The 14,279-nt window shown below is 47.7% G+C and overlaps 1 pseudogene; it reads right to left on the bottom strand.

The window, feature by feature from the left end:
• Nucleotides 1-85: 85 nt before the first annotated feature.
• On the bottom strand, nucleotides 86-12,743 carry LOC143380057 (nucleoside diphosphate kinase, mitochondrial pseudogene; annotated as a pseudogene).
• Nucleotides 12,744-14,279: the final 1,536 nt, after the last annotated feature.

Here is a 14,279-nt window from a genome sequence, read left to right as displayed (position 1 = left end):
TTGCGCTGGCCGCATGGTAGAGCCCAGAGGTTGTCTGGCACTTTGTTCCAGAAGGATTTGGTCCAGTCTTGTGCTAACTTAGGATTCAGAAATGCACATAAAGTTGGGCCTCAAACTCCCTTGGGTTGGGTTGGGTTGGGTTGGAGCAGAAAGTGAACAAAAAAGTGCTTTTGGGGAGGCAGGATGGGTGTGGCTGGAGTTGTTGACCAAAGTAGTTGGTCCTGGTGGTTGCTGGGCACTGAGGGCACCACAAGTCCTCAGCTGGGCAGCTGCTGCTGTAATGGCCCCCATCTGCCCAGTTCACCAGCTCGCTGCTTTGGAACCACAGCTGGATCCCTCTGGGCCCCTTCCACTGGGTCACTGGCGTGGATGATGGTGGATGATGTTTCTGCTGATGAGGATGCTGCAGTCCCCCCGGAGGGTCCCAGGGGCAGCCTTGGTGGAATCACTGTGCCTGTCATGGCCCTTGAGGTCCGGACCACATTGTACCCTTCCCAGACCATGGCCACCTTGGGCCCAGAGCACATGTTGCTGATGAGGGCTGGGTGAAAGGGCTTCCTCTGTAGGTCCTGGTAGTGATCAGCAAGGACTCTCAGGGCCTGCAGCGTCTTGTGACAACCAGCTTGAAGCCCCGCATCTCAAGGCGCTGGATCACAGCTCCGATGAGCAGCCGCTGTGCCCATCTGGCTTTACTGTAACCAGGGTGCGCTCCTGGTTCCAGGAGGGCCCACTGGAGCTGGGGTGCACCAGCTGGCTTGGCCCCAGGGGTGGAGGTGCAGCCTGCACAGTCGCGCCTGAAGCTCTGCACACTTGAAGAGGCCACCCATGATACTGGCTGGCCTGGGCGCCTCAAAGATACCACTTTTACCACACTCTTGGTCAAAGCAGTTGTGAGGCCACTCCTGATGGCATCTGTCTGCAGAGTTTGTGCCCATGTTTAAACAAGCATACAAACTTCTGTTTCTATTTTTGTGGTTGTTTTGGTAAGTTATACTTTTCTAGGAATTTCTTACATTGCCTGCTTCTTTCTCCCCCCGCCCCCTCTCTCTTTTGGTACTAGGGATTAAACTCAGGGACATTCAATCACTGAGCCACATCCCCAGCCCTATTTTGTATTTTATTTAGAGATGAGTTGCTTAGCACCTCACGATTGCCAAGGTTGGCTTTAAACTTGCAACCCTCCTGCCTCAGTCTCCTGAGCACACAGGCGTGTGCCTCCATGCCCAGCCCTATTTTCTTCCTGACACTGGTTATTTGTATCTTTTTATTTTCTTGGTCAGTCTAGACAGGAGTTTACCAGTGATCTTTTAGAGGATTTATTTGAAAAGATTGACTTTTCAATATGTCTGAGCTACATCCCCAGTCCTTTTTATTATTATTTTTTTTTATTTTGAAACAATCTCACTAAGTTACCCAGGCTGGCCTTGAACTTGGAGATCCTCCTGCCTTGGCCTCTAGGGTTGCTGGGATTACAGGCATGCGTCATTATACCCAGCTGTATATTTGTTTTTAATTGAGTCAATTTTCTTATCTTCTTCTTTCCTTGCTTTTAGTTTTCTTTTTTCCTTTTTTTTTTTTTTTTTTAGTCCTGGGGATTGAACCCAGGAGCACTTTACCACTGAGCTGCATTCCCAGCCCTTTTTATTTTTATTTTGAGACGAGGCCTCACTAAATTGCTGAAACTGGTCTTGAATTTGCAGTCCTCCTGCTTCAGCCTCAGGAGTTGCTGGGATTTCAGCTGTGTGTTACCACACCTGGCTTTTTCCTGCATATTGAAATGAATGTTTAGCTTACTGGTTTTCAGGCTTTCTCTTTTCTAATATATGCACTAAATTACTGACAAAGCACAGTTTTCTATTTTGATTTCTTCATTGATATCAGATTGTTTAGAAGTTTAGAATTGTATTTCTTAATTTCTAAACATGGAGATTTTTCTAGCTCTCTTGCCTACTTGCAGTTGGTTTGGGAATACATTTTATATGATTTCCCTCTTCTGACATTTGTTGAGGCCTCGAGGCTTGGCATGTGTTCAGCTTTTGCTAATGTGCCATATGTGCCTGAGTCACAGTCCTCAGCTCAAGATGCACTGTCTTAGCTTGAGATCCTGAGACAGGGATTGGGGAGGTGATCCCAGACAGCACTGGCAGGGCAGTGGGAAGTGAGACAGGGACGGGGACGCAGCACCTAAGGACCTCATCATCGAGCAGATGACCACCGTGGGCGACAGTTCTCTGGGGGACTCTGGGAAGCGGTGGAGGGCCTGATTCTCCAGGAAGGCGTGAGGGTATCACGCACCAACCTCCACCAGCCATGTGGTCTAGGGCTATCTGGGGGCTGTTGTTCCCTCCTGCCACTTCCTGCTGGCCAAGCACACAGGCAGAGTGGACCCTGGCGGAGAGGAATCTCTGTGGCAAAGAGCAGCTGCCTCAGCTACTGCCACCTCCTGGGTTCACTTCAGCTGCCACCTCCTGGCCACCCATTGCCACAGCAGCCATTGCACAGCCTGGTGTAGCTGCCTCAGCAGCAGCCACCACCATTGTACCATCTTTTCTGCCATCACCCCCTCCCAGCATAGTCACGTTGCTGGGGGTGTTGTCATAACAGGGAATCTTTCAAAATGCCTCACTCCATAAAACATGGCTTCGCCCACCCAAGCAATGGGTGTGGAAGGTGGAGAATTCTGGGAAGTAATGGGTGTGGAAGGTGGAGAATTCCAGGAAGAGTAGAGGGGGCCTGAGGCAGTGTGGGGGGCCGTGTGCAGGTGCTGCAGTGTTGGAGGGAGCTGGTGACCTTCAGGATTCTGAGGAGGCCGAGTGTGCTAGTCACTGTGGGTATGAGGAGGTGGGAGACGTTAGCAGGAAGTGGGGTGCCTCTCCCAGGGTCTCCATTTTATCTTTGAGAGCTTTCCAGCTATAATGGACGATTTTGTGCTTGCTATTGAACATTCTGACTTTTTTGAAAACCATAATCACTACAATAATGATAACATTTCAGTCAGTACTTAACCTTCTTTGGGTAAACGGTGCCATGAAAAACCTTCAAGCAGAATATGTGCAAGGTTAAAAGCAGATCCTGTAAGGAACTTAATAATGTTGAAAGAAAGTGTGCTGCCTTCTATCATAAAGTGTGTTGCTTTAAAAAGTCCTGATGCCCAGGCCATACCTGGGCTAATTAAATCAGAAACTTGGGGCAAGATCCAGACATTGATAAATTTTTTAAATTACCATTTTCGAAACCCAGCCAAGATGCATCCATCCAAGGTTGGTACCTGGTTGGAGGAGTTCTTCATGTTTGATTCTGATTGCTTTATGATACTAACTTACTTAGTAATGAGGTCCTCAAAGATGTTGAACTTATTTATTTATTTATTTATTGGTGGTACTGGAGATTGTACCTGGGGCCTCACACAAGCACTCCACCACTAAGCTATATAAGGGAAAAAATATTTTTAAATTTTGAGACAGAGTCTTACCAAATTGCCCAGGCTGGCCTCAGACTTGCCATCCTCCCACCTCAGCCTCCTGAGTAGCTGGGATCACAGGCTTGCACAATTGCACTTAGCTAGGATGTTGAACCTATTCTGAAGTCCCTAAAGACATAGAGTTTGCTACACCTCCTTTTTTTTTTTTTTAATTCAATGAGAATTTGCCAATAAGGTCATGACTTATGAGACAAGGTCACACACAAGTAATATGAATGAATCCCTTTCTTCTTCTCTGATGGGCCACGATTACTGGCTGCATGGTGGGTGAGATCCATTAACCTAAGGAGCAGGACTCCGAAAACATTAGGAAGCAGCAAAAATGCCAAGGATGTGGACAGGTTTGCACAGTGAGGGAGCCACCCCTGAGGCTCCAAGCCTGGAGGCCTGGATGTTGCCACTGGAGCTGCTCCTGGCAGAGAGTGTGAATGGCAGTTCCAAGGCCCACCTTGGCCTTCCCTGCTGCCAGTAGCACAATGGTGGTGAGGAAAAGGGGGCATGCAGATCAGCCCTGAGACCCTACCCGCAGAGCTCAGCCCCTGAGAGCCAGGCCAGGCAAGCCGGTCTAGAGTATGGAAGTACGAGACGTGGGAGAGGAAAGACACAAATGCAGTGGTGCTAAGTGGATGTCACCTTTATTTAAAAAATAGCAATGACATTTCTTTCTGTTTACCATCCAGTAAGATATTTTTTGGCTTTTTCTGATCCTTTCTCATGAATACTTTAAACTACCTGAGCCTTTGGGACATCTTTTTCTCTTTTGTGGTATATTCAATGTTTCGTTGAGAGAGATTTGGCTTGGTGTCACTGCACTGGTCTGACTGCAGGAATCTGCATAATGTGGGCTTGGTGAGAGCTCAGCTGCAAGTCCAGGTGATGAAGTAGAAACATCCCATTAGTGTGTCTGCACTGCCTTTTTTTTTTCTTTTGTGGTGCTGGGGATTACCCAGGGCCTGTGCATGTGAGGCAAGCACTCTACCAGTTGTGCTATGTCCCCAGACCCTGTGTCCGCACATTTTGAGGAAATGGGAAGAGGACCATAATGCACATTGTGGAGGCCTCAGAATCACAGGAGATGGTCACATGGCTCTCAGCTCACAGGCATCAAGGACACTTGGCAAGCAAGATCTCTTCTTTTTCTATGGTAAGATGCTTATACACTGGATGAGATTTGCCAATATTTACATTTGCACTGTCTGCCAAATATGCAGATAAGTTGGCAAAGTCTAGTTTCTATCCATATATCCGCACTCTTGTTTTCCAAAGTTTCATCACAATTTTCATAGACCCCTAGAAGAATATTTGAAACCCTATTTTTCAAATCTAAGTATCTAAGATCAAGGGAGACCCTTCATTGTTGCCTCCATGATTCAACATGAGAAGTGTGATCATTGGTAAGACCTCGTAGATTCGGCTTTACACTGTACGGGGGCCAGCACACCTGCTCACAGAATTTAACCTTTTGCCATCCCTTGAGAATCTCATTGTAATAAATCAGAAAGTGTAATTCTACTGTTTCATAGAACAGTATGGGAGCGCAGGCGTGTTGGTGGGGTGTGCCCAATCAAATTCAACAGCTTCCATTTTCAATGGGACATTGATGTCTTTGAGGGTGAAACCCCCCACTTCTGATTGATTTAGGAATACTTGCCTATCTCATGCTGAACTCTTGGGATCTACCCTTCATACATGCTTCTGCATACTCTTTCCCACCAAGCACAATCCCACGTCATCTGTAGTCGTGTAGTGTGAACTGCTTTGCCTGCTTACTTTCCTAATCCATTGTATGTGTCCTTCCATTTGTCACTAAGACAACAGAATCACTTAGTCTTTGTTTCCAGTGATGTCTGGCAATGGGTATTGTTAGCATTCTGATTTTTAATAGCTGAACTCTAAATAGCTAGTATCTTTATGATACTAACTTACTTGGTAATGAGGTCCTCAAAGATGTTGAACTTTTTTTTTTTTTTTTTTTGATGATACTGGAGATTGAACCTGGGGCCTCACACAAGTGCTCCACCACTGAGCTATATTTCTAGTTCTTTCAAGGAAACAAGATTACAAACAAGATGGTGTTTGTAATGTTAAAAATCAGAGTAGCACTGCTCAGTCCTGAGCACAACAGCTAATCATGTCATACACTGCTAACTCAACTACTGCGTATTGAGGTTGCACACTGTGTCACTTCATCCAGAAAGATGCTGCAAAGTGTTATTTATACTGTGAGTCACAAAGCATGGCTCAGGAGAAAAACAGCAAGTGACTATGGAAGGTAGTCAACCTCTGAAATCCACTCTCCACTCAGATTTCCCTGTAAAACCACGACATGTCAGCTGCCAACCCAACAGTGCTATTTCAGTGTCTTATAGCATCACAGTCGTGTTGCGTTCCCAGCTGAGCTTTTACTGTGGCTCCATCTCAGTCTTCCCTGAGTCAGGTGGCCACTCTTCCAACTTCTCAGGCCAAAGGGCTCAGCGGTATCTTGGACCCCCTTCTTTCTCTCCTACTCCTCATCCAATGCATTAAGAAATCCTCCCGACTCCAGATTATATCCAGGCCCAGTTGCCTCCCACCGTGCTGTTACCAAATCCAGACCAGCTTCTATCACAGTTGTGGGCGGAAGCAGCCTCCTCCCCGATGTCCCAGTTTCTGCTTCACCTTGACCTCCATAACTGTCCTCCACACGATAGCCAGAGACCTCCTTTTTAAGATGTAAGAATACATATTGTTGCTCTGTCTGGAAGTGTGCAAAGGCATAAATTTCACTCAGGGCAAAAGCCAAAGTCCCTTCAGTGGCCTCCAAAGCACGGTGCAGCCAGATGTCCTCCTCCTTGTGTCTGCCCTCATGTCCTTCCAAGCTCCGGGCCACTTGTCCTCTTCTCTGCTCTTGGATACGCCAGGCTCTTCTGGCCCTTTGCATAATTGTTCTGCTGGGAACCTTCTTCTCCCAGACAAATGTGCTGATAACTACATCACCACTAAGCCTTTGCACAAATGTCACCTTTTGCCATCCACAGTCACCCACCCAACCCTCTAACCCTCACTTCTTTTCCTTTAAATTCCTTTTTTTTTTTTTTTTTTTTTTAAGATACCAGGGACTGAAGCCAGAACACTTAGCCACTGAGCCACATCCCCAGCCCATTTTATTTATTAATTTATTTTTTTGAGACAGGGTCTTGCTGAGTTGCTTAGGGCTTCACTAAGTTGCTGAGGCTACCTTTGAACTCATGATCCTCCTGCCTCAGCCTCCTGGGTTACAGGCATGCACCACCCCACCTGGCTTAACCCTCATTTCTTATACTCCATCCTGGGCTCTTTCCCTTCAGCCTCGCCTCACACACCATCTCAGGCTCTTGTCGATTCGCTGTACAATTATCTCCCCCGTGAGAATGGGATCTTTGCAAAGCCAGAATTCTCTCTTTTTGCTGGCTGTTTTATCCACAGCATTTAGAATAGTGTCTGGCACACAGTAGGTGCTCAGGGAACATTGAGAGCGAGTGAAGGAGGCAGAAACCATGCTCTTTTCAGGTGCCAGAGTGGGAAGTGGGCTGCAGCTGCCGTGGTGGACTAGGAGTATGGTGGGCGAGGGTCCTGGGCCTTGTGGTCAGCCACGGCTCTCTCACTTTCTGCTCTAAGTGGCCCAGCCAGCTTACAGGTTGATCAAGGCTGCATTCACTGGGGAAGAAGGTTGTAGGAAATTCAAGTGCTGGCTGACTTCAGAAGGTGGCCAGGTACCTCACAAGTGCTCGCTCTATTTCTCTGCTCAACCCAACGCTGCGCCAAGGCTCAGAGTCCTCCCCGACCTTCTGTACATACCCAGCAGATGAAGGAAGAGTTGGGGCTCCAGGATCATGGGGATGTTTATCAGGAGCCACTTCTGGAAGTGCTCTAGGGGCTGTCACTGTTGCCATCATCAGGGCTCAGCCGAGCTCACTGCACAGTCACTGAGGGAGATAACACACCGTGTGCTCCGTGGCAGTGAGTGAGCTCTGACCTGGTGCCTGCCACTCCGGGTCCCCTCACACGGGGAGGAGCACGCGGTGTAGACGGTGTGCAGCCACATGCACTCGCCACTATGGACAGGCTGGACATGTGTGTCCTGGAGGCAGTGGAAGTATCCCGTTTCATTTCTAGGAATCTGTGCTAGAGAAACCTGAGTGGAAATACGAATGTGCAGGGACACACCATGTGGTGTTTTTTTTGTTTTGTTTTGTTTTGTTTTTACAATAATACATATTTTGAGACCAGTTTGGTTGGATGCTGCTTTGTCTATAAAATGGAATGCATATGGCAATTTGAAAGAATGAGATAAATGGGGCTGGGGCTGGGGCTCCTTCACAGAGCACTTGCCTAGCACATGTGAGGCAGTGGGTTCGATCCTCAGCCCCACATAAAACTAAAATAAAAATAAATAGATAAATAAATGAAGGTTTTGTGTTCATCTACAACTAAAAAATTTCTTAAAAAAAGAATGAGATGGATCTTTATTGGCATTTGAACAGATGATCAATAACATGCAAGCTATGATGCAAGTATATGATCTCGGAAAGATTTTTCTGTATATTAATTATTATATTTAAGTAATACTTGCAAATGGTACAGAATTCAAAAGGTACAAAAGTCTGTGCATTGGGTTCCTTTCACCTTTGTTCTGAGTCTCAGTTCCTCTCCTTGCAGGTAATCAGTATTACCCGTCTTTTGTATGTCCTTCTAGAACATTCTATGCACACACCAGCAGGTGCACACACATGCAGGTGCACTTACCCACATGTGCACACGTGTGTTTTTATCCCCTTCTTTTCATGCAAGGGCTAACCTTCTTTACATGCTTGCTCTTTTCTTTTTTCACCTAAAAATTTAACTTGGCAGTCAGTCCATATCATACATAAATATTTTTTTTTCTTTTTTGCAGTGCTGGGGATCAAATCCAGGGCCTTGTGCATACTAGGCAGGTACATGCTAGCTCTACCACTGAGCTGCCCCCTGGTCCCTTGTTCTTTTTATGGCCACATAATTAATATATGTGGATGTACAGAGGAATTGTGTGTACATTGAGTGATTTCAGTAGGATTATGTGAAAACAGCCTCTTCAGAGCTCCTGCCAAGGCCACCAAGGCTCTGCATATGGCTGCTCTTCTCAGTCTTCCTCTCAGACTTGTCTGTAGACTCCCATTGACCAGGCTTTCTTCAGGCTCCTTCAAGGCCTCTTTTTAGATGGACTTCAGCCTCAACATCCACCCTGTGGCCTTCCCAGCCCAGTCTTTGCAAATAATCCTGCTAAGTCAGTGAGAATCCCCACTCCTGATATCTGATCAAGTTTCTCATCCCCCACCTCCTTGTTAGGTCAATCTAGCAAGGGATGGGTACTTTTTTAGGGTTGGATACTGGGGATTAAACCCAAAGGCTCTTAAGCACTGAGCTACATACACTCCCAGCCCTTTTTATATTTTATATTGAGACAGAGTTTTGCAAGTTGCTTAGGGTCTTATTAAGTTGCTGAGGTTGGCCTTGAATCTGTGATCCTCCTGCCTCACCCTCTGGGATTACAGAGTGCCACTGCTCCCAGCTAGGATCATCCTACCCTTGGTGTCTGACCCGTCACTCTGTTCATTGGCTGTCATCCCCAGTGTCCTTGGTTCAGAGCTGAGCCCCATCTCTTTCTCCTGTAGGATCCCTGTTTCAGAGTCCCCAGTACAGCAGTGGTCAGAGGCAGGCTTTGGAGAGTGATTAATCCTGAGGCTTTGACCCCACTGTGTGTGAATCCACTGGTGGATGGGGAGGTGGGGAAGCCTCAGGAGGTGGGCCTAGAAGTGGGTGACTGAGGTGCGCCCCAGAGGACTGTGCTGGGACCCCGGCTCCTCTCCTTCCTGCCTCTCTTTGCTTCCCTGCCCCTGTGCAGTGAGTAGCTTGCTCCATCCACCCCCTGCTGCAGTGTCCTGCCTTGCCACAGGCGATAAAACTGTATGGGTGTCCTCCCTGGCAGAAGAGGCCTTCCCTGGCCTTCTCCCCATGGGCTTCCATCTGCATGGGGCTTTTTTAGGTCCAGAGGCACCTGGGTTTGGAGGGATACCAAAGGTGGAAGCGTCAACTAGATGTGTTCTCATTCACCTTGTCTCTGTTGGATCACAGTCCTTGAGAGAGCCTTGGTTCACAGAGGGGACCCCCTAATCCGCGTCCGTGGAGGTGGGTACCCCAGTGGATCCCCCTGGAAGTGGCTGTGCTGTCCTACAAAGCAGCAGCTTCCCAGAGAGCAAATCCACCTGCCGTTTTTGACACATCTATGCCATGGTCTGTCTCGGTGCCTCCCATGGCCCGGAAGTGAGAGTGAAGGTCCACCTCAACTTGATTGGCCTGGCCTCACGGCCTTCTTTCAGGAGAGGTGCCTTCTTGTCATCCAGCTTAATCCTAGACCCGCGTCCAGGTCACTATGGGCCTTTCCTTTCCAATGTCTACCAGATTTGACAAGAAAAAAACAGAGGAGCTGCCTGTAGCTCACCACAGAGCTTGGCAGGTCCAGCTGGGCCCCCCGGCCTGCAGCCAAGACCACCGTGCAAGTGGAGGCCCCTTTGCCGATGTGTCCCATATCCAAGGGTGACAGCCGACGCACTGCGGGGCAAATGCACGCTGTCCTCCTGATGTGACAAACATGACTCCGCAGGAACAGCATTTTAAATATGTATAGAGCTATGGCTTTTATAAAAGTTGGCAACATGTCAGAGATGACTACATTTCACATTTACTGCTCATGGCTGTGCAGCTTGTGAGGTTTGCAAGAATGATCAAGACAAATAGAATTTGTGATCATTTAATGTGATTTCATTAAATCATTTTTTGCCTTCATTTCAGCAAGATCGCTTACTTTTTTAAGCCAAGATTTTTATATAATTTGTAAAGAAGCAAGAAAGTGGGTGCTGAGCACCCTTGGGAATGGGAACTATGCGGGAGCCTGTGGCATTCATGATGTCACACCTTCCTGGTTGGAATGTGGATGGTGCTGCATTTGGGGACTAGTGTGGCAGTTCCTCAGAAAGTTGACCTGGGTAGCAAGAGGCTGACCCAGGCATTTGGTGCTGCGGCATTTGGTGCTGATAACGCCAAGGTCGCGGGTTCGATCCCCGTACGGGCCACCAAAAGCCGCAGTCTGGCTGGGCACAATTCAGGAGCCACTTGTCAAAAGAAACTAACTTTATTTTTAGAACCACTCAAGATAAACAAAACAGCTCCTCAGGAAAAAACCCTCAGAGCCCAACTGCCACCACCGGCTTCCCACAAGCCACACACCCCAACAACCTCTTCCTCCCACAATCCTCCTGCTCTTGAGGCCGATTGGCTGGGTCGCATGGGCGGAGCCAAAAAAGTCCCCCAATGAGCAGCTCCGTGGTCTGAAAGGGCAGGGAAACAGCCCAATGAGCATCACCGCAGAGGAGCCAATCAGCTAGATGTTGCTGGGGCCGCTGTGAGCCAATCATCAGCTGGCAGTCTGAAAGTTTGCTGGGGCCCCTTCAGCTCATCAGCTGGCAGTCTGAAAGTTTGCTGGGGCCCCTTCGGCTGTGGCTCTCAACAGGTACCAAGTTATAGCTGGATAGGAGCAAGGAGTTCTGGGGTGCTATTGCACAGCAGGTGATAAACACAATGGTAACGTACTGTACACTTCAAAAACCTAGAAGAGCTGGACGCGGTGGTGCACACCTGTAATCCCAGCTATGAAGGAGGCTAAGGCAAGAGGATTGCGAGTTTGAGGCCAGCCTCAGCAATTTAGTGAGCACTTGTCTCAAAAAAAAAAAAAATAAATAAATAAAGTAAAAAGGGTTTGGGTTATAGTTTACTGTAGAGCACCCCTGGGTTCCACCCTCAGTACTGCAAAAACCAACAATAAAACCAATTTAGAAAAGGATTTTGGAAGTTTCCTCCATAAAGAAATGATGTCTGTCACTTCCCAAGCACCTACAAAGTGCTGGGCCGTGAGCTGAGTGCTGGGGTCACATGTGCCAGTGAACAGGCAGACAGAAGTCCCGCCTCAGTGAAGGGGAGAGATGAGAGAGAAAATAGGCATTCTACCAGACCGTGTTATCCAGACTGGCCCTGGACCTGTGATCATACACTGGACACAGAGTAAAGGGCCTCGTTTGTTTCATTTTTCCCTTTATTTGTACCGGGGACTGAACTCGGGGTCACTCAACCCCTGAGCCACATCTCCAGCCCTTTTTTTTTTTTTTTTTTTTGTATTTCATGTAGACACAGGTCTCACTGAGTTGCTGAGGCTGGCATTGAACTTGTGATCCTCCTGCCTCAGCCTTCCGAGCCACTGGGATTACAGGCGTGTGCCACCGTGCCTGGCTGGGACCCTGTTTCTGATACAGAAGCCTCAGTGCCTGCCGGACCCGTGACTTCTGTCCAGAGTTGGTTCCTAGTCATCACCGGGTGAAGGAAGCCCTGTTACCCAGAGCCCTGGCTCCACCCACTCTGTTTCAGTCCAATCAGCCCACTCTGGGCATACCACTGTGACCCTTGAAACTCAACTGTCTCATGGCTGCCTTTCTGGGTCCTTTACAGTTTGATAATGGTGCGTCTTTTGTGGCTTAGATATTAGGTGTCCGCCAATAGCTCATGTGTGTGGCAAAGCAGGAACACTCAGAGTGAATTAACCCCACTGGGATTCACTGAGTGGTACGGAAGGCAGGCAGCATGTGGCTGGAGGAGGTGGGCATGGAGTTGTGACTCTGGAGCACACATTCTGCATGCGGAGAGTGGAGCCCTCTCTCTGCTTCTGATCATCCTGGGAGCCCCTTCCCCCTCCACACCCTCCACCATGTGTTCAGCCTCACCTCCAGCCCTGAGGATGCAGCCAGCCGTCTTTGGACTAAGACCCCTAAAACCGTGAGCCCTCAAATAAACTATTCCTCCTTAAAATTGTTCTTGTCAGGTCTTTTAGTCACACAGTGAAAAAGCTGAGACATCCATCCAAGGGGGGACCGAAAGGCAGGCTAGTCCACGAAACTGCGCGGTCCCTCACTCAGCCTTCGGATGTGGAGGCTCTGAAATGAAGCCTTCCAACTCTGCCTCCCTCCCTCCCCCTGGGCCAGCATTAGGAGGGTGGCTTGGTCACTGTGCTCCACACCCAGGGTGTGCCCGTGTAGCCAGACTGCACCACACTTCCCGCACTTCTGCGATTCAGCGCTGGCCTCTGCCGAGGGCAAGCTGGACGTTCATCAGGAGTCATAGCCATCGCAGCCTGGGCTGGGGGCACGCCATTCTGCTGCATGGCCTCTTCCCAGTACACTGTTCCCACTTGGGCCCACCTGGGCCTTGGCATCTCCACCTGATTAAATTCTATGTGAACCCCCATCAGCTGGGTTTTGTACAGACGAGCGCATGAGCTAAATGAAGAGGATGGAATCAGCACCCCCATGTCTTTTGGTTCACTTGTTTACAGATGTGGATTTTATGAGGAATGAACTCTCTCTGTCACACACCTGTAAAACCATAGTTTTGTTTTGTTGGGGTTTTGTTTTGATTTGTTTGATGTTTCGTTTTTTTCTCCATGTTTTTAATTTGTGCAGTATAGTTGCAGATGGTGGTGGGGTTCATCATTACATACGCACACATGAGCACAATCTAACAATATAATTGGCACCTCTGCATCTTTAAAGTTTCCAGGGTGGCCCCAAGGAATAGGGATTTCCACAGGGACAGGGACTCATTTTTGTTTGGGCATCTAGGTGGAAGTAGTCTGGCTGCCATAATTGCCGTTCATCTTTGGGCCAGGGAAGGCATGGAGGGATTTGGCCATCATGCAGTGTATTTGGTGTGACTGCAAAATAACCTCAAGATTCTTTCAGGATCCTACCTGACCCACTGTGAGAAGGACTCTGTCCCAAACTCTACTAACCCCATAAAGCCCTCTGTCTGGTGGACCCTGGGATGTTCATGCTCTCCACTGTGCAGCCAATGCATACAAGAGCTAGTTTCCACAGCGTGGCTTCTTTGAGGAAGACCTGAGAACCTGATTCACACCTAACTTTTTCCAGTGACCTTTTGAAGCAAGGGAAAGGGTTCTTGAGGCTCCCTGACCTGTCACTCAGCTGACCACTGTGAGGATATGGAGAGATCAGACACTTCCAGCACTTTACATGTTGCCTGGAACACAGCCCAGCAGCCACCAATACCCCATGATTGTCCTTTTGGAAAAAGAATGCAAACCTCATTCATTACCATTATTTCATCAATATTTTAATAACATATATTCCATAGTGTTCTTAATTTTTCTAATATACTTCCAAGTATTTTATAGCATTTAACTACTCATAATATTTCTTGGAAGTAGGCTAAGATTTTGGATACCAAGTCTCACTCAATGCAAATGACTTGCCTCTTATTTTCAAATAACTGTACACACACACACACACACACACACACACACACAAATATATATAACCATAGCATCCTTTCTACATATAGCTATATAACTGGACTTATAGTTTACATATTTATTTATTTACTTATTTAGGTACTGGGAATTGAACTCAATTCCTGAGTTCAATCCCCAGTACCTAAATAAAAGATCCCCAGATCTTTTTTGTATTTTATTTAGAGACAGGGTCTCACTAAGTTGCTTAGTGCCATGCTAAGTTGCTGAGGCTGGCTTTGAACTTGCGATCCTCCTGCCTCAGCCTCCTGAGCCACTGGGATTACAGGTGTGTGCCACAGTGCCCAGCTGGACTTGTATTTTAAACATATATGTGTACTCCTTACCCTAGTGTTTGATTTAGCAAATTATTATCTTTAAATGTCATTGAGG

Source organism: Callospermophilus lateralis, chromosome 14 (assembly GCF_048772815.1).
Source record: "Callospermophilus lateralis isolate mCalLat2 chromosome 14, mCalLat2.hap1, whole genome shotgun sequence".
Lineage (NCBI taxonomy): Eukaryota > Metazoa > Chordata > Mammalia > Rodentia > Sciuridae > Callospermophilus > Callospermophilus lateralis.
Note: the sequence above shows the minus strand (reverse complement) of the source record. Positions and strands in the feature narration are given on the sequence as shown.